The sequence below is a fragment of the Schistocerca cancellata genome, chromosome 9 (genome assembly GCF_023864275.1).
Source record: "Schistocerca cancellata isolate TAMUIC-IGC-003103 chromosome 9, iqSchCanc2.1, whole genome shotgun sequence".
Taxonomy (NCBI): Eukaryota; Metazoa; Arthropoda; class Insecta; order Orthoptera; family Acrididae; genus Schistocerca; species Schistocerca cancellata.
Window position 1 is genome coordinate 473871537 of NC_064634.1, and position 18875 is coordinate 473890411.

The window sequence follows — 18875 nt, forward strand, 5'->3', positions numbered from 1 at the left end:
TGCAATTTCTGTGTTTCATCGTCAATGTGAAGCTCCAAGGGTTACAGTAAACACACTGTGGTGCGTCGCAATCTAATACTGGCCTCTCCGTAATGGCACGTATACAGACTGTTTGTAGCATTGCTCCCCCTGGACGTAAGTCGGCATTGTGCCAACTATATTCTATCACGATGCAATTTCTGTGTTTCATCGTCAATATGAAGCTCCAAGGGTTACAGTAAACACACTGTGGTGCGTCGCAATCTAATACTGTCCTCTTAGCAACGGCACGTATACAGACTGTTTGAAGCATTACTCCCCCTGGACGTAAGTCGGCATTGTGCCAACTATATTCTATCCCGATGCAATTTCTGTGTTTCATCGTCAATATGAAGCTCCAAGGGTTACAGTAAACACACTGTGGTGCGTCGCAATCTAATACTGGCCTCTCAGCAACGGCACGTATACAGACTGTTTGTAGCATTGCTCCCCCTGGACGTAAGTCGGCATTGTGCCAACTATATTCTATCCCGATGCAATTTCTGTGTTTCATCGTCAATATGAAGCTCCAAGGGTTACAGTAAACACACTGTGGTGCGTCGCAATCTAATACTGGCCTCTCAGCAACGGCACGTATACAGACTGTTTGTAGCATTGCTCCCCCTGGACGTAAGTCGGCATTGTGCAACTATTTTCTATCCCGATGCAATTTCTGTGTTTCATTGTCAAAATGAAGCTCCAAGGGTTACAGTAAACACACTGTGGTGCGTCGCAATCTAATACTGGCCTCTCAGCTACGGCACGTATACAGACTGTTTGTAGCATTGCTCCCCCTGGACGTAAGTCGGCATTATGCCAACTGTATTTTATCCCGATGCATTTTCTGTGTTTCATCGTCAATATGAAGCTCCAAGGGTTACAGTAAACACACTGTGGTGCGTCGCAATCAAATACTGGCCTCTCAGCAACGGCACGTATACAGACTGTTTGTAGCATTGCTCCCCCTGGACGTAAGTCGGCTTTGTGCCAACTATATTCTATCACGATGCAATTTCTGTGTTTCATCGTCAATATGATGCTCCAAGGGTTACAGTAAACACACTGTGGTTCGTCGCAATCTAATACTGGCCTCTCTGCAACGGCACGTATACAGACTGTTTGTAGCATTGCTCCCCCTGGACGTAAGTCGGCATTGTGCCAACTATATTCTATCCCGATGCAATTTCTGTGTTTCATCGTCAATATGAAGCTCCAAGGGTTACAGTAAACACACTGTGGTGCGTCGCAATCTAATACTGGCCTCTCAGCAACGGCACGTATACAGACTGTTTGTAGCATTGCTCCCCCTGGACGTAAGTCGGCATTGTGCCAACTATATTCTATCCCGATGCAATTTCTGTGTTTCATCGTCAATATGAAGCTCCAAGGGTTACAGTAAACACACTGCCGTGCGTCGCAATCTAATACTGGCCTCTCAGCAACGGCACGTATACAGGCTGTTTGTAGCATTGCTCCCCCTGGACGTAAGTCGGCATTGTGCCAACTATATTCTATCCCAATGCAATTTCTGTGTTTCATCGTCAATATGAAGCTCCAAGGGTTACAGTAAACACACTGTGGTGTGTCGCAATCTAATACTGGCCTCTCAGTAACGGCACGTATACAGACTGTTTGTAGCATTGCTCCCCCTGGACGTAAGTCGGCATTGTGCCAACTATATTCTATCCCGATGCAATTTCTGTGTTTCATCGTCAATATGAAGCTCCAAGGGTTACAGTACTCACACTGTGGTGCGTCGCAATCTAATACTGGCCTCTCAGCAACGGCACGTATACAGATTGTTTGTAGCATTGTTCCCCCTGGACGTAAGTCGGCATTGTGCCAACTATATTCTATCCCGATGCAATTTCTGTGTTTCATCGTCAATATGAAGCTCCAGGGGTTACAGTGAACACACTGTGGTGCGTCGCAATCTAACTCTGGCCTCTCAGCAACGGCACGTATACAGACTGTTTGTAACATTGCTCACCCTGGACGTAAGTCGGCATTGTGCCAACTATATTCTATCCCGATGCAATTTCTGTGTTTCATCGTCAATATTAAGCTCCAAGGGTTACAGTAAACACACTGTGGTGCGTCGCAATCTAATACTGGCCTCTCAGCAACGGCACGTATACAGACTGTTTGTAGCATTGCTCCCCCTGGACGTAAGTCGGCATTGTGCCAACTATATTCTATCCCGATGCAATTTCTGTGTTTCATCGTCAATATGAAGCTCCAAGGGTTACAGTAAACAAACTGTGGAGCGTCGCAATCTAATACTGGCCTCTCAGCAACGGCACGTATACAGACTGTTTGTAGCATTGCTCCCCCTGGACGTAAGACGGCATTGTGCCAACTATATTCTATCCCGATGCAATTTCTGTGTTTCATCGTCAATATGAAGCTCCAAGGGTTACAGTAAACACACTGTGGTGTGTCGCAATCTAATACTGGCCTCTCAGCAACGGCACGTATACAGACTCTTTGAAGCATTACTCCCCCTGGACGTAAGTCGGCATTGTGCCAACTATATTCTATCCCGATGCAATTTCTGTGTTTCATCGTCAATATGAAGCTCCAAGGGTTACAGTAAACACACTGTGGTGCGTCGCAATCTAATACTGGCCTCTCAGCAACGGCACGTATACAGACTGTTTGTAGCATTGCTCCCCCTGGACGTAAGTCGGCATTGTGCCAACTATATTCTATCCCGATGCAATTTCTGTGTTTCATCGTCAATATGAAGCTCCAAGGGTACAGGAAGCACACTGTGGTGCGTCGCAATCTAATACTGGCCTCTCAGCAACGGCACGTATACAGACTGGTTGTAGCATTGCTCCCCCTGGACGTAAGTCGGCATTGTGCCAACTATATTCTATCCCGATGCAATTTCTGTGTTTCATCGTCAATATGAAGCTCCAAGGGTTACAGTAAACACACTGTGGTGCGTCGCAATCTAATACTGGCCTCTCAGCAACGGCACGTATACAGACTGTTTGAAACATTACTCCCCCTGGACGTAAGTAGGCATTGTGCCAACTATATTTTATCCCGATGCAATTTCTGTGTTTCATCGTCAATATGAAGCTCCAAGGGTTACAGTAAACACACTGTGGTGCGTCGCAATTTAGTACTGGCCTCTCAGCAACGGCACGTATACAGACTGTTTGTAGCATTGCTCCCCCTGGACGTAAGTCGGCATTGTGCCAACTATATTCTATCCCGATGCAATTTCTGTGTTTCATCGTCAATATGAAGCTCCAACGGTTACAGTAAACACACTGTGGTGCGTCGCAATCTAACACTGGCCTCTCAGCAACGGCACGTATACAGTCTGTTTGTAGCATTGCTCCCTTTGGACGTAAGTCGGCATTGTGCCAACTATATTCTATCCCGATGCAATTTCTGTGTTTCATCGTCAATATGAAGCTCCAAGGGTTACAGTAAACACACTGTGGTGCGTCGCAATCTAATACTGGACTCTCAGCAACGGCACGTATACAGACTGTTTGTAGCATTGCTCCCCCTGGACGTAAGTCGGCATTGTGCCAACTATATTCTATCCCGATGCAATTTCTGTGTTTCATCGTCAATATGAAGCTCCAAGGGTTACAGTAAACACACTGTGGTGCGTCGCAATCTAATACTGGCCTCTCAGCAACGGCACGTATACAGACTGTTTGAAGCATTACTCCCCCTGGACGTAAGTCGGCATTGTGCCAACTATATTCTATCCCGATGCAATTTCTGTGTTTCATCGTCAATATGAAGCTCCAAGGGTTACAGTAAACACACTGTGGTGCGTCGCAATCTAATACTGGCCTCTCAGCAACGGCACGTATACAGACTGTTTGTAGCATTGCTCCCCCTGGACGTAAGTCGGCATTGTGCCAACTATATTCTATCCCGATGCAATTTCTGTGTTTCATCGTCAATATGAAGCTCCAAGGGTTACAGTAAACACACTGTGCTGCGTCGCAATCTAATACTGGCCTCTCAGCAACGGCACATATACAGACTGTTTGTAGCATTGCTCCCCCTGGACGTAAGTCGGCATTGTGCCAACTATATTCTATCCCGATGCAATTTCTGTGTTTCATCGTCAATATGAAGCTCCAAGGGTTACAGTAAACACACTGTGGTGCGTCGCAATCTAATACTGGCCTCTCAGCAACGGCACGTATACAGACTGTTTGTAGCATTGCTCCCCCTGGACGTAAGTCGGCATTGTGCAACTATTTTCTATCCCGATGCAATTTCTGTGTTTCATCGTCAATATGAAGCTCCAAGGGTTACAGTAAACACACTGTGGTGCGTCGCAATCTAATACTGGCCTCTCAGCAACGGCACGTATACAGACTGTTTGTAGCATTGCTCCCCCTGGACGTAAGTCGGCATTGTGCCAACTATATTCTATCCCGATGCAATTTCTGTGTTTCATCGTCAATATGAAGCTCCAAGGGTTACAGTAAACACACTGTGGTGCGTCGCAATCTAATACTGGCCTCTCAGCAACGGCACGTATACAGACTGTTTGTAGCATTGCTCCCCCTGGACGTAAGTCGGCATTGTGCAACTATTTTCTATCCCGATGCAATTTCTGTGTTTCATTGTCAATATGAAGCTCCAAGGGTTACAGTAAACACACTGTGGTGCGTCGCAATCTAATACTGGCCTCTCAGCAACGGCACGTATACAGACTGTTTGTAGCATTGCTCCCCCTGGACGTAAGTCGGCATTATGCCAACTGTATTTTATCCCGATGCATTTTCTGTGTTTCATCGTCAATATGAAGCTCCAAGGGTTACAGTAAACACACTGTGGTGCGTCGCAATCTAATACTGGCCTCTCAGCAACGGCACGTATACAGACTGTTTGTAGCATTGCTCCCCCTGGACGTAAGTCGGCTTTGTGCCAACTATATTCTATCACGATGCAATTTCTGTGTTTCATCGTCAATATGATGCTCCAAGGGTTACAGTAAACACACTGTGGTTCGTCGCAATCTAATACTGGCCTCTCTGCAACGGCACGTATACAGACTGTTTGTAGCATTGCTCCCCCTGGACGTAAGTCGGCATTGTGCCAACTATATTCTATCCCGATGCAATTTCTGTGTTTCATCGTCAATATGAAGCTCCAAGGGTTACAGTAAACACACTGTCGTGCGTCGCAATCTAATACTGGCCTCTCAGCAACGGCACGTATACAGACTGTTTGTAGCATTGCTCCCCCTGGACGTAAGTCGGCATTGTGCCAACTATATTCTATCCCGATGCAATTTCTGTGTTTCATCGTCAATATGAAGCTCCAAGGGTTACAGTAAACACACTGCCGTGCGTCGCAATCTAATACTGGCCTCTCAGCAACGGCACGTATACAGACTGTTTGTAGCATTGCTCCCCCTGGACGTAAGTCGGCATTGTGCCAACTATATTCTATCCCAATGCAATTTCTGTGTTTCATCGTCAATATGAAGCTCCAAGGGTTACAGTAAACACACTGTGGTGTGTCGCAATCTAATACTGGCCTCTCAGTAACGGCACTTATACAGACTGTTTGTAGCATTGCTCCCCCTGGACGTAAGTCGGCATTGTGCCAACTATATTCTATCCCGATGCAATTTCTGTGTTTCATCGTCAATATGAAGCTCCAAGGGTTACAGTACTCACACTGTGGTGCGTCGCAATCTAATACTGGCCTCTCAGCAACGGCACGTATACAGATTGTTTGTAGCATTGTTCCCCCTGGACGTAAGTCGGCATTGTGCCAACTATATTCTATCCCGATGCAATTTCTGTGTTTCATCGTCAATATGAAGCTCCAAGGGTTACAGTGAACACACTGTGGTGCGTCGCAAGCTAACTCTGGCCTCTCAGCAACGGCACGTATACAGACTGTTTGTAACATTGCTCACCCTGGACGTAAGTCGGCATTGTGCCAACTATATTGTATCCCGATGCAATTTCTGTGTTTTTTCGTCAATATGAAGCTCCAAGGGTTACAGTAAACACACTGTGGTGCGTCGCAATCTAATACTGGCCTCTCAGCAACGGCACGTATACAGACTGTTTGTAGCATTGCTCCCCCTGGACGTAAGTCGGCATTGTGCCAACTATATTCTATCCCGATGCAATTTCTGTGTTTCATCGTCAATATGAAGCTCCAAGGGTTACAGTAAACAAACTGTGGAGCGTCGCAATCTAATACTGGCCTCTCAGCAACGGCACGTATACAGACTGTTTGTAGCATTGCTCCCCCTGGACGTAAGACGGCATTGTGCCAACTATATTCTATCCCGATGCAATTTCTGTGTTTCATCGTCAATATGAAGCTCCAAGGGTTACAGTAAACACACTGTGGTGTGTCGCAATCTAATACTGGCCTCTCAGCAACGGCACGTATACAGACTCTTTGAAGCATTACTCCCCCTGGACGTAAGTCGGCATTGTGCCAACTATATTCTATCCCGATGCAATTTCTGTGTTTCATCGTCAATATGAAGCTCCAAGGGTTACAGTAAACACACTGTGGTGCGTCGCAATCTAATACTGGCCTCTCAGCAACGGCACGTATACAGACTGTTTGTAGCATTGCTCCCCCTGGACGTAAGTCGGCATTGTGCCAACTATATTCTATCCCGATGCAATTTCTGTGTTTCATCGTCAATATGAAGCTCCAAGGGTTACAGTAAGCACACTGTGGTGCGTCGCAATCTAATACTGGCCTCTCAGCAACGGCACGTATACAGACTGGTTGTAGCATTGCTCCCCCTGGACGTAAGTCGGCATTGTGCCAACTATATTCTATCCCGATGCAATTTCTGTGTTTCATCGTCAATATGAAGCTCCAAGGGTTACAGTAAACACACTGTGGTGCGTCGCAATCTAATACTGGCCTCTCAGCAACGGCACGTATACAGACTGTTTGAAGCATTACTCCCCCTGGACGTAAGTCGGCATTGTGCCAACTATATTCTATCCCGATGCAATTTCTGTGTTTCATCGTCAATATGAAGCTCCAAGGGTTACAGTAAACACACTGTGGTGCGTCGCAATCTAATACTGGCCTCTCAGCAACGGCACGTATACAGACTGTTTGTAGCATTGCTCCCCCTGGACGTAAGTCGGCATTGTGCCAACTATATTCTATCCCGATGCAATTTCTGTGTTTCATCGTCAATATGAAGCTCCAAGGGTTACAGTAAACACACTGTGCTGCGTCGCAATCTAATACTGTCCTCTTAGCAACGGCACGTATACAGACTGTTTGAAGCATTACTCCCCCTGGACGTAAGTCGGCATTGTGCCAACTATATTCTATCCCGATGCAATTTCTGTGTTTCATCGTCAATATGAAGCTCCAAGGGTTACAGTAAACACACTGTGCTGCGTCGCAATCTAATACTGGCCTCTCAGAAACGGCACATATACAGACTGTTTGTAGCATTGCTCCCCCTGGACGTAAGTCGGCATTGTGCCAACTATATTCTATCCCGATGCAATTTCTGTGTTTCATCGTCAATATGAAGCTCCAAGGGTTACAGTAAACACACTGTGGTGCGTCGCAATCTAATACTGGCCTCTCAGCAACGGCACGTATACAGACTGTTTGTAGCATTGCTCCCCCTGGACGTAAGTCGGCATTGTGCAACTATTTTCTATCCCGATGCAATTTCTGTGTTTCATCGTCAATATGAAGCTCCAAGGGTTACAGTAAACACACTGTGGTGCGTCGCAATCTAATACTGGCCTCTCAGCAACGGCACGTATACAGAATGTTTGTAGCATTGCTCCCCCTGGACGTAAGTCGGCATTATGACAACTGTATTTTATCCCGATGCATTTTCTGTGTTTCATCGTCAATATGATGCTCCAAGGGTTACAGTAAACACACTGTGGTGCGTCGCAATCTAATACAGGCCTCTCAGCAACGGCACGTATACAGACTGTTTGTAGCATTGCTCCCCCTGGACGTAAGTCGGCTTTGTGCCAACTATATTCTATCCCGATGCAATTTCTGTGTTTCATCGTCAATATGATGCTCCAAGGGTTACAGTAAACACACTGTGGTTCGTCGCAATCTAATACTGGCCTCTCAGCAACGGCACGTATACAGACTGTTTGTAGCATTGCTCCCCCTGGACGTAAGTCGGCATTGTGCCAACTATATTCTATCCCGATGCAATTTCTGTGTTTCATCGTCAATATGAAGCTCCAAGGGTTACAGTAAACACACTGTGGTGCGTCACAATTTAATACTGGCCTCTCAGCAACGGCACGTATACAGACTGTTTGTAGCATTGCTCCCCCTGGACGTAAGTCGGCATTGTGCCAACTATATTCTATCCCGATGCAATTTCTGTGTTTCATCGTCAATATGAAGCTCCAAGGGTTACAGAAAACACACTGTGGTGCGTCGCAATCTAATACTGGCCTCTCAGCAACGGCACGTATACAGACTGTTTGTAGCATTGCTCCCCCTGGACGTAAGTCGGCATTGTGCCAACTATATTCTATCCCGATGCAATTTCTGTGTTTCATCGTCAATATGAAGCTCCAAGGGTTACAGTAAACACACTGTGGTGCGTCGCAATCTAATACTGGCCTCTCAGCCACGGCACGTATACAGACTGTTTGTAGCATTGTTCCCCCTGGACGTAAGTCGGCATTGTGCCAACTATATTCTATCCTGATGCAATTTCTGTGTTTCATCGTCAATATGAAGCTCCAAGGGTTACAGTAAACACACTGTGGTGCGTCGCAATCTAACTCTGGCCTCTCAGCAACGGCACGTATACAGACTGTTTGTAGCATTGCTCACCCTGGACGTAAGTCGGCATTGTGCCAACTATATTCTATCCCGATGCAATTTCTGTGTTTCTTCGTCAATATGAAGCTCCAAGGGTTACAGTAAAGACACTGTGGTGCGTCGCAATCTAATACTGGCCTCTCAGCAACGGCACGTATACAGACTGTTTGTCACATTGCTCCCCCTGGACGTAAGTCGGCATTGTGCCAACTATATTCTATCCCGATGCAATTTCTGTGTTTCATCGTCAATATGAAGCTCCAAGGGTTACAGTAAACAAACTGTGTTGCGTCGCAATCTAATACTGGCCTCTCAGCAACGGCACGTATACAGACTGTTTGTAGCATTGCTCCCCCTGGACGTAAGACGGCATTGTGCCAACTATATTCTATCCCGATGCAATTTCTGTGTTTCATCGTCAATATGAAGCTCCAAGGGTTACAGTAAACACACTGTGGTGCGTCGCAATCTAATACTGGCCTCACAGCAACGGCACGTATACAGACTGTTTGAAGCATTACTCCCCCTGGACGTAAGTCGGCATTGTGCCAACTATATTCTATCCCGATGCAATTTCTGTATTTCATCGTCAATATGAAGCTCCAAGGGTTACAGTAAACACACTGTGGTGCGTCGCAATCTAATACTGGCCTCTCAGCAACGGCACGTATACAGACTGTTTGTAGCATTGCTCCCCCTGGACGTAAGTCGGCATTGTGCCAACTATATTCTATCCCGATGCAATTTCTGTGTTTCATCGTCAATATGAAGCTCCAAGGGTTACAGTAAACACACTGTGGTGCGTCGCAATCTAATACTGGCCTCTCAGCAACGGCACGTATACAGACTGTTTGTAGCATTGCCCCCCCTGGACGTAAGTCGGCATTGTGCCAACTATATTCTATCCCGATGCAATTTCTGTGTTTCATCGTCAATATGAAGCTCCAAGGGTTACAGTAAACACACTGTGGTGCGTCGCAATCTAATAGTGGCCTCTCAGCAACGGCACGTATACAGACTGTTTGTAGCATTGCTCCCCCTGGACGTAAGTCGGCATTGTGCCAACTATATTCTATCCCGATGCCATTTCTGTGTTTCATCGTCAATATGAAGCTCCATGGGTTACAGTAAACACACTGTGGTGCGTCGCAATCTAACACTGGCCTCTCAGCAACGGCACGTATACAGACTGTTTGAAGCATTACTCCCCCTGGACGTAAGTCGGCATTTTGCCAACTATATTCTATCCCGCTGCAATTTCTGTGTTTCATCGTCAATATGAAGCTCCAAGGGTTACAGTAAACACACTGTGGTGCGTCGCAATCTAATACTGGCCTCTCAGCAACGGCACGTATACAGACTGTTTGAAGCATTACTCCCCCTGGACGTAAGTCGGCATTGTGCCAACTATATTCTATCCCGATGCAATTTATGTGTTTCATCGTCAATATGAAGCTCCAAGGGTTACAGTAAACACACTGTGGTGCGTCGCAATCTAATACTGGCCTCTCAGTAACGGCACGTATACAGACTGTTTGTAGCATTGCTCCCCCTGGACGTAAGTCGGCATTGTGCCAACTATATTCTATCCCGATGCAATTTATGTGTTTCATCGTCAATATCAAGCTCCAAGGGTTACAGTAAACACTCTGTGGTGCGTCACAATCTAATACTGGCCTCTCAGCAACGGCACGTATACAGACTGTTTGTAGCATTGCTCCCCCTGGACGTAAGTCGGCATTGTGCCAACTATATTCTATCCCGATGCAATTTCTGTGTTTCATCGTCAATATGAAGCTCCAAGGGTTACAGTAAACACACTGTGGTGCGTCGCAATCTAATACTGGCCTCTCAGCAACGGCACGTATACAGACTGTTTGTAGCATTGCCCCCCCTGGACGTAAGTCGGCATTGTGCCAACTATATTCTATCCCGATGCAATTTCTGTGTTTCATCGTCAATATGAAGCTCCAAGGGTTACAGTAAACACACTGTGGTGCGTCGCAATCTAATAGTGGCCTCTCAGCAACGGCACGTATACAGACTGTTTGTAGCATTGCTCCCCCTGGACGTAAGTCGGCATTGTGCCAACTATATTCTATCCCGATGCCATTTCTGTGTTTCATCGTCAATATGAAGCTCCAAGGGTTACAGTAAACACACTGTGGTGCGTCGCAATCTAATACTGGCCTCTCAGCAACGGCACGTATACAGACTGTTTATAGCATTGCTCCCCCTGGACATAAGTCGGCATTGTGCCAACTATATTCTATCCCGATGCAATTTCTGTGTTTCATCGTCAATATGAAGCTCCATGGGTTACAGTAAACACACTGTGGTGCGTCGCAATCTAACACTGGCCTCTCAGCAACGGCACGTATACAGACTGTTTGAAGCATTACTCCCCCTGGACGTAAGTCGGCATTTTGCCAACTATATTCTATCCCGCTGCAATTTCTGTGTTTCATCGTCAATATGAAGCTCCAAGGGTTACAGTAAACACACTGTGGTGCGTCGCAATCTAATACTGGCCTCTCAGCAACGGCACGTATACAGACTGTTTGAAGCATTACTCCCCCTGGACGTAAGTCGGCATTGTGCCAACTATATTCTATCCCGATGCAATTTATGTGTTTCATCGTCAATATGAAGCTCCAAGGGTTACAGTAAACACACTGTGGTGCGTCGCAATCTAATACTGGCCTCTCAGTAACGGCACGTATACAGACTGTTTGTAGCATTGCTCCCCCTGGACGTAAGTCGGCATTGTGCCAACTATATTCTATCCCGATGCAATTTATGTGTTTCATCGTCAATATCAAGCTCCAAGGGTTACAGTAAACACTCTGTGGTGCGTCACAATCTAATACTGGCCTCTCAGCAACGGCACGTATACAGACTGTTTGTAGCATTGCTCCCCGTGGACGTAAGTCGGCATTGTGCCAACTATATTCTATCCCGATGCAATTTCTGTGTTTCATCGTCAATATGAAGCTCCAAGGGTTACAGTAAACACCCAGTGGTGCGTCGCAATCTAATACTGGCCTCTCAGCAACGGCACGTATACAGACTGTTTGTAGCATTGCTCCCCCTGGACGTAAGTCGGCATTGTGCCAACTATATTCTATCCCGATGCAATTTCTGTGTTTCATCGTCAATATGGAGCTCCAAGGGTTACAGTAGACACACTGTGGTGTGTCGCAATCTAATACTGGCCTCTCAGTAACGGCACGTATACAGACTGTTTGTAGCATTGCTCCCCCTGGACATAAGTCGGCATTGTGCCAACTATATTCTATCCCGATGCAATTTCTGTGTTTCATCGTCAATATGAAGCTCCAAGGGTTACAGTAAACACACTGTGGTGCGTCGCAATCTAATACTGGCCTCTCAGCAACGGCACGTATACAGACTGTTTGTAGCATTGCTCCCCCTGGACGTAAGTCGGCATTTTGCCAACTATATTCTATCCCGATGCAATTTCTGTGTTTCATCGTCAATATGAAGCTCCAAGTGTTACAGTAAACACACTGTGGTGCGTCGCAATCTAACACTGGCTCTCAGCAACGGCATGAATACAGACTGTTTGTAGCATTGCTCCCCCTGGACGTAAGTCGGCATTGTGCCAACTATATTCTATCCCGATGCAATTTCTGTGTTTCATCGTCAATATGAAGCTCCAAGGGTTACAGTAAACACACTGTGGTGCGTCGCAATCTAATACTGGCCTCTCAGCAACGGCACGTATACAGAATGTTTGTAGCATTGCTCCCCCTGGACGTAAGTCGGCATTGTGCCAACTATATTCTATCCCGATGCAATTTCTGTGTTTCATCGTCAATATGAAGCTCCAAGGGTTACAGTAAACACACTGTGGTGCGTCGCAATCTAATAGTGGCCTCTCAGCAACGGCACGTATACAGACTGTTTGTAGCATTGCTCCCCCTGGACGTAAGTCGGCATTGTGCCAACTATATTCTATCCCGATGCCATTTCTGTGTTTCATCGTCAATATGAAGCTCCAAGGGTTACAGTAAACACACTGTGGTGCGTCGCAATCTAATACTGGCCTCTCAGCAACGGCACGTATACAGACTGTTTATAGCATTGCTCCCCCTGGACATAAGTCGGCATTGTGCCAACTATATTCTATCCCGATGCAATTTCTGTGTTTCATCGTCAATATGAAGCTCCATGGGTTACAGTAAACACACTGTGGTGCGTCGCAATCTAACACTGGCCTCTCAGCAACGGCATGTATACAGACTGTTTGAAGCATTACTCCCCCTGGACGTAAGTCGGCATTTTGCCAACTATATTCTATCCCGCTGCAATTTCTGTGTTTCATCGTCAATATGAAGCTCCAAGGGTTACAGTAAACACACTGTGGTGCGTCGCAATCTAATACTGGCCTCTCAGCAACGGCACGTATACAGACTGTTTGAAGCATTACTCCCCCTGGACGTAAGTCGGCATTGTGCCAACTATATTCTATCCCGATGCAATTTATGTGTTTCATCGTCAATATGAAGCTCCAAGGGTTACAGTAAACACACTGTGGTGCGTCGCAATCTAATACTGGCCTCTCAGTAACGGCACGTATACAGACTGTTTGTAGCATTGCTCCCCCTGGACGTAAGTCGGCATTGTGCCAACTATATTCTATCCCGATGCAATTTATGTGTTTCATCGTCAATATCAAGCTCCAAGGGTTACAGTAAACACTCTGTGGTGCGTCACAATCTAATACTGGCCTCTCAGCAACGGCACGTATACAGACTGTTTGTAGCATTGCTCCCCGTGGACGTAAGTCGGCATTGTGCCAACTATATTCTATCCCGATGCAATTTCTGTGTTTCATCGTCAATATGAAGCTCCAAGTGTTACAGTAAACACACTGTGGTGCGTCGCAATCTAACACTGGCTCTCAGCAACGGCATGAATACAGACTGTTTGTAGCATTGCTCCCCCTGGACGTAAGTCGGCATTGTGCCAACTATATTCTATCCCGATGCAATTTCTGTGTTTCATCGTCAATATGAAGCTCCAAGGGTTACAGTAAACACACTGTGGTGCGTCGCAATCTAATACTGGCCTCTCAGCAACGGCACGTATACAGAATGTTTGTAGCATTGCTCCCCCTGGACGTAAGTCGGCATTGTGCCAACTATATTCTATCCCGATGCAATTTCTGTGTTTCATCGTCAATATGAAGCTCCAAGGGTTACAGTAAACACACTGTGGTGCGTCGCAATCTAATAGTGGCCTCTCAGCAACGGCACGTATACAGACTGTTTGTAGCATTGCTCCCCCTGGACGTAAGTCGGCATTGTGCCAACTATATTCTATCCCGATGCCATTTCTGTGTTTCATCGTCAATATGAAGCTCCAAGGGTTACAGTAAACACACTGTGGTGCGTCGCAATCTAATACTGGCCTCTCAGCAACGGCACGTATACAGACTGTTTATAGCATTGCTCCCCCTGGACATAAGTCGGCATTGTGCCAACTATATTCTATCCCGATGCAATTTCTGTGTTTCATCGTCAATATGAAGCTCCATGGGTTACAGTAAACACACTGTGGTGCGTCGCAATCTAACACTGGCCTCTCAGCAACGGCATGTATACAGACTGTTTGAAGCATTACTCCCCCTGGACGTAAGTCGGCATTTTGCCAACTATATTCTATCCCGCTGCAATTTCTGTGTTTCATCGTCAATATGAAGCTCCAAGGGTTACAGTAAACACACTGTGGTGCGTCGCAATCTAATACTGGCCTCTCAGCAACGGCACGTATACAGACTGTTTGAAGCATTACTCCCCCTGGACGTAAGTCGGCATTGTGCCAACTATATTCTATCCCGATGCAATTTATGTGTTTCATCGTCAATATGAAGCTCCAAGGGTTACAGTAAACACACTGTGGTGCGTCGCAATCTAATACTGGCCTCTCAGTAACGGCACGTATACAGACTGTTTGTAGCATTGCTCCCCCTGGACGTAAGTCGGCATTGTGCCAACTATATTCTATCCCGATGCAATTTATGTGTTTCATCGTCAATATCAAGCTCCAAGGGTTACAGTAAACACTCTGTGGTGCGTCACAATCTAATACTGGCCTCTCAGCAACGGCACGTATACAGACTGTTTGTAGCATTGCTCCCCGTGGACGTAAGTCGGCATTGTGCCAACTATATTCTATCCCGATGCAATTTCTGTGTTTCATCGTCAATATGAAGCTCCAAGGGTTACAGTAAACACCCAGTGGTGCGTCGCAATCTAATACTGGCCTCTCAGCAACGGCACGTATACAGACTGTTTGTAGCATTGCTCCCCCTGGACGTAAGTCGGCATTGTGCCAACTATATTCTATCCCGATGCAATTTCTGTGTTTCATCGTCAATATGGAGCTCCAAGGGTTACAGTAGACACACTGTGGTGTGTCGCAATCTAATACTGGCCTCTCAGTAACGGCACGTATACAGACTGTTTGTAGCATTGCTCCCCCTGGACATAAGTCGGCATTGTGCCAACTATATTCTATCCCGATGCAATTTCTGTGTTTCATCGTCAATATGAAGCTCCAAGGGTTACAGTAAACACACTGTGGTGCGTCGCAATCTAATACTGGCCTCTCAGCAACGGCACGTATACAGACTGTTTGTAGCATTGCTCCCCCTGGACGTAAGTCGGCATTTTGCCAACTATATTCTATCCCGATGCAATTTCTGTGTTTCATCGTCAATATGAAGCTCCAAGTGTTACAGTAAACACACTGTGGTGCGTCGCAATCTAACACTGGCTCTCAGCAACGGCATGAATACAGACTGTTTGTAGCATTGCTCCCCCTGGACGTAAGTCGGCATTGTGCCAACTATATTCTATCCCGATGCAATTTCTGTGTTTCATCGTCAATATGAAGCTCCAAGGGTTACAGTAAACACACTGTGGTGCGTCGCAATCTAATACTGGCCTCTCAGCAACGGCACGTATACAGAATGTTTGTAGCATTGCTCCCCCTGGACGTAAGTCGGCATTGTGCCAACTATATTCTATCCCGATGCAATTTCTGTGTTTCATCGTCAATATGAAGCTCCAAGGGTTACAGTAAACACACTGTGGTGCGTCGCAATCTAATAGTGGCCTCTCAGCAACGGCACGTATACAGACTGTTTGTAGCATTGCTCCCCCTGGACGTAAGTCGGCATTGTGCCAACTATATTCTATCCCGATGCCATTTCTGTGTTTCATCGTCAATATGAAGCTCCAAGGGTTACAGTAAACACACTGTGGTGCGTCGCAATCTAATACTGGCCTCTCAGCAACGGCACGTATACAGACTGTTTATAGCATTGCTCCCCCTGGACATAAGTCGGCATTGTGCCAACTATATTCTATCCCGATGCAATTTCTGTGTTTCATCGTCAATATGAAGCTCCATGGGTTACAGTAAACACACTGTGGTGCGTCGCAATCTAACACTGGCCTCTCAGCAACGGCATGTATACAGACTGTTTGAAGCATTACTCCCCCTGGACGTAAGTCGGCATTTTGCCAACTATATTCTATCCCGCTGCAATTTCTGTGTTTCATCGTCAATATGAAGCTCCAAGGGTTACAGTAAACACACTGTGGTGCGTCGCAATCTAATACTGGCCTCTCAGCAACGGCACGTATACAGACTGTTTGAAGCATTACTCCCCCTGGACGTAAGTCGGCATTGTGCCAACTATATTCTATCCCGATGCAATTTATGTGTTTCATCGTCAATATGAAGCTCCAAGGGTTACAGTAAACACACTGTGGTGCGTCGCAATCTAATACTGGCCTCTCAGTAACGGCACGTATACAGACTGTTTGTAGCATTGCTCCCCCTGGACGTAAGTCGGCATTGTGCCAACTATATTCTATCCCGATGCAATTTATGTGTTTCATCGTCAATATCAAGCTCCAAGGGTTACAGTAAACACTCTGTGGTGCGTCACAATCTAATACTGGCCTCTCAGCAACGGCACGTATACAGACTGTTTGTAGCATTGCTCCCCGTGGACGTAAGTCGGCATTGTGCCAACTATATTCTATCCCGATGCAATTTCTGTGTTTCATCGTCAATATGAAGCTCCAAGGGTTACAGTAAACACCCAGTGGTGCGTCGCAATCTAATACTGGCCTCTCAGCAACGGCACGTATACAGACTGTTTGTAGCATTGCTCCCCCTGGACGTAAGTCGGCATTGTGCCAACTATATTCTATCCCGATGCAATTTCTGTGTTTCATCGTCAATATGGAGCTCCAAGGGTTACAGTAGACACACTGTGGTGTGTCGCAATCTAATACTGGCCTCTCAGTAACGGCACGTATACAGACTGTTTGTAGCATTGCTCCCCCTGGACATAAGTCGGCATTGTGCCAACTATATTCTATCCCGATGCAATTTCTGTGTTTCATCGTCAATATGAAGCTCCAAGGGTTACAGTAAACACACTGTGGTGCGTCGCAATCTAATACTGGCCTCTCAGCAACGGCACGTATACAGACTGTTTGTAGCATTGCTCCCCCTGGACGTAAGTCGGCATTTTGCCAACTATATTCTATCCCGATGCAATTTCTGTGTTTCATCGTCAATATGAAGCTCCAAGTGTTACAGTAAACACACTGTGGTGCGTCGCAATCTAACACTGGCTCTCAGCAACGGCATGAATACAGACTGTTTGTAGCATTGCTCCCCCTGGACGTAAGTCGGCATTGTGCCAACTATATTCTATCCCGATGCAATTTCTGTGTTTCATCGTCAATATGAAGCTCCAAGGGTTACAGTAAACACACTGTGGTGCGTCGCAATCTAATACTGGCCTCTCAGCAACGGCACGTATACAGAATGTTTGTAGCATTGCTCCCCCTGGACGTAAGTCGGCATTGTGCCAACTATATTCTATCCCGATGCAATTTCTGTGTTTCATCGTCAATATGAAGCTCCAAGGGTTACAGTAAACACACTGTGGTGCGTCGCAATCTAATACTGGCCTCTCAGCAACGGCACGTATACAGACTGTTTGTAGCATTGCTCCCCCTGGACGTAAGACGGCATTGTGCCAACTATATTCTATCCCGATGCAATTTCTGTGTTTCATCGTCAATATGAAGCCCCAAGGGTTACAGTAAACACACTGTGGTGCGTCGCAATCTAATACTGGCCTCTCAGCAACGGCACGTATACAGACTGTTTGAAGCATTACTCCCCCTGGACGTAAGTCGGCATTGTGCCAACTATATTCTATCCCGATGCAATTTCTGTGTTTCATCGTCAATATGAAGCTCCAAGGGTTACAGTAAACACACTGTGGTGCGTCGCAATCTCATACTGGCCTCTCAGCATCGGCACGTATACAGACTGTTTGTAGCATTGCTCCCCCTGGACGTAAGTCGGCATTCTGCCAACTATATTCTATCCCGATGCAATTTCTGTGTTTCATCGTCAATATGCAGCTCCAAGGGTTACAGTAAACACACTGTGGTGCGTCGCAATCTAATACTGGCCTCTCAGCAACGGCACGTATACAGACTGTTTGTAGCATTGCTCCCCCTGGACGTAAGTCGGCATTGTGCCAACTATATTCTATCCCGATGCAATTTCTGTGTTTCATCGTCAATATGAAGCTCCAAGGGTTACAGTAAACACACTGTGGTGCGTCGCAATCTAATACTGGCCTCTCAGCAACGGCACGTATACAGACTGTTTGTAGCATTGCTCCCCCTGGACGTAAGTCGGCATTGTGCCAACTATATTCTATCCCGATGCAATTTCTGTGTTTCATCGTCAATATGAAGCTCCAAGGGTTACAGTAAACACACTGTGGTGCGTCGCAATCTAACACTGGCCTCTCAGCAACGGCACGTATACAGTCTGTTTGTAGCATTGCTCCCCCTGGACGTAAGTCGGCATTGTGCCAACTATATTCTATCCCGATGCAATTTCTGTGTTTCATCGTCAATATGAAGCTCCAAGGGTTACAGTAAACACACTGTGGTGCGTCGCAATCT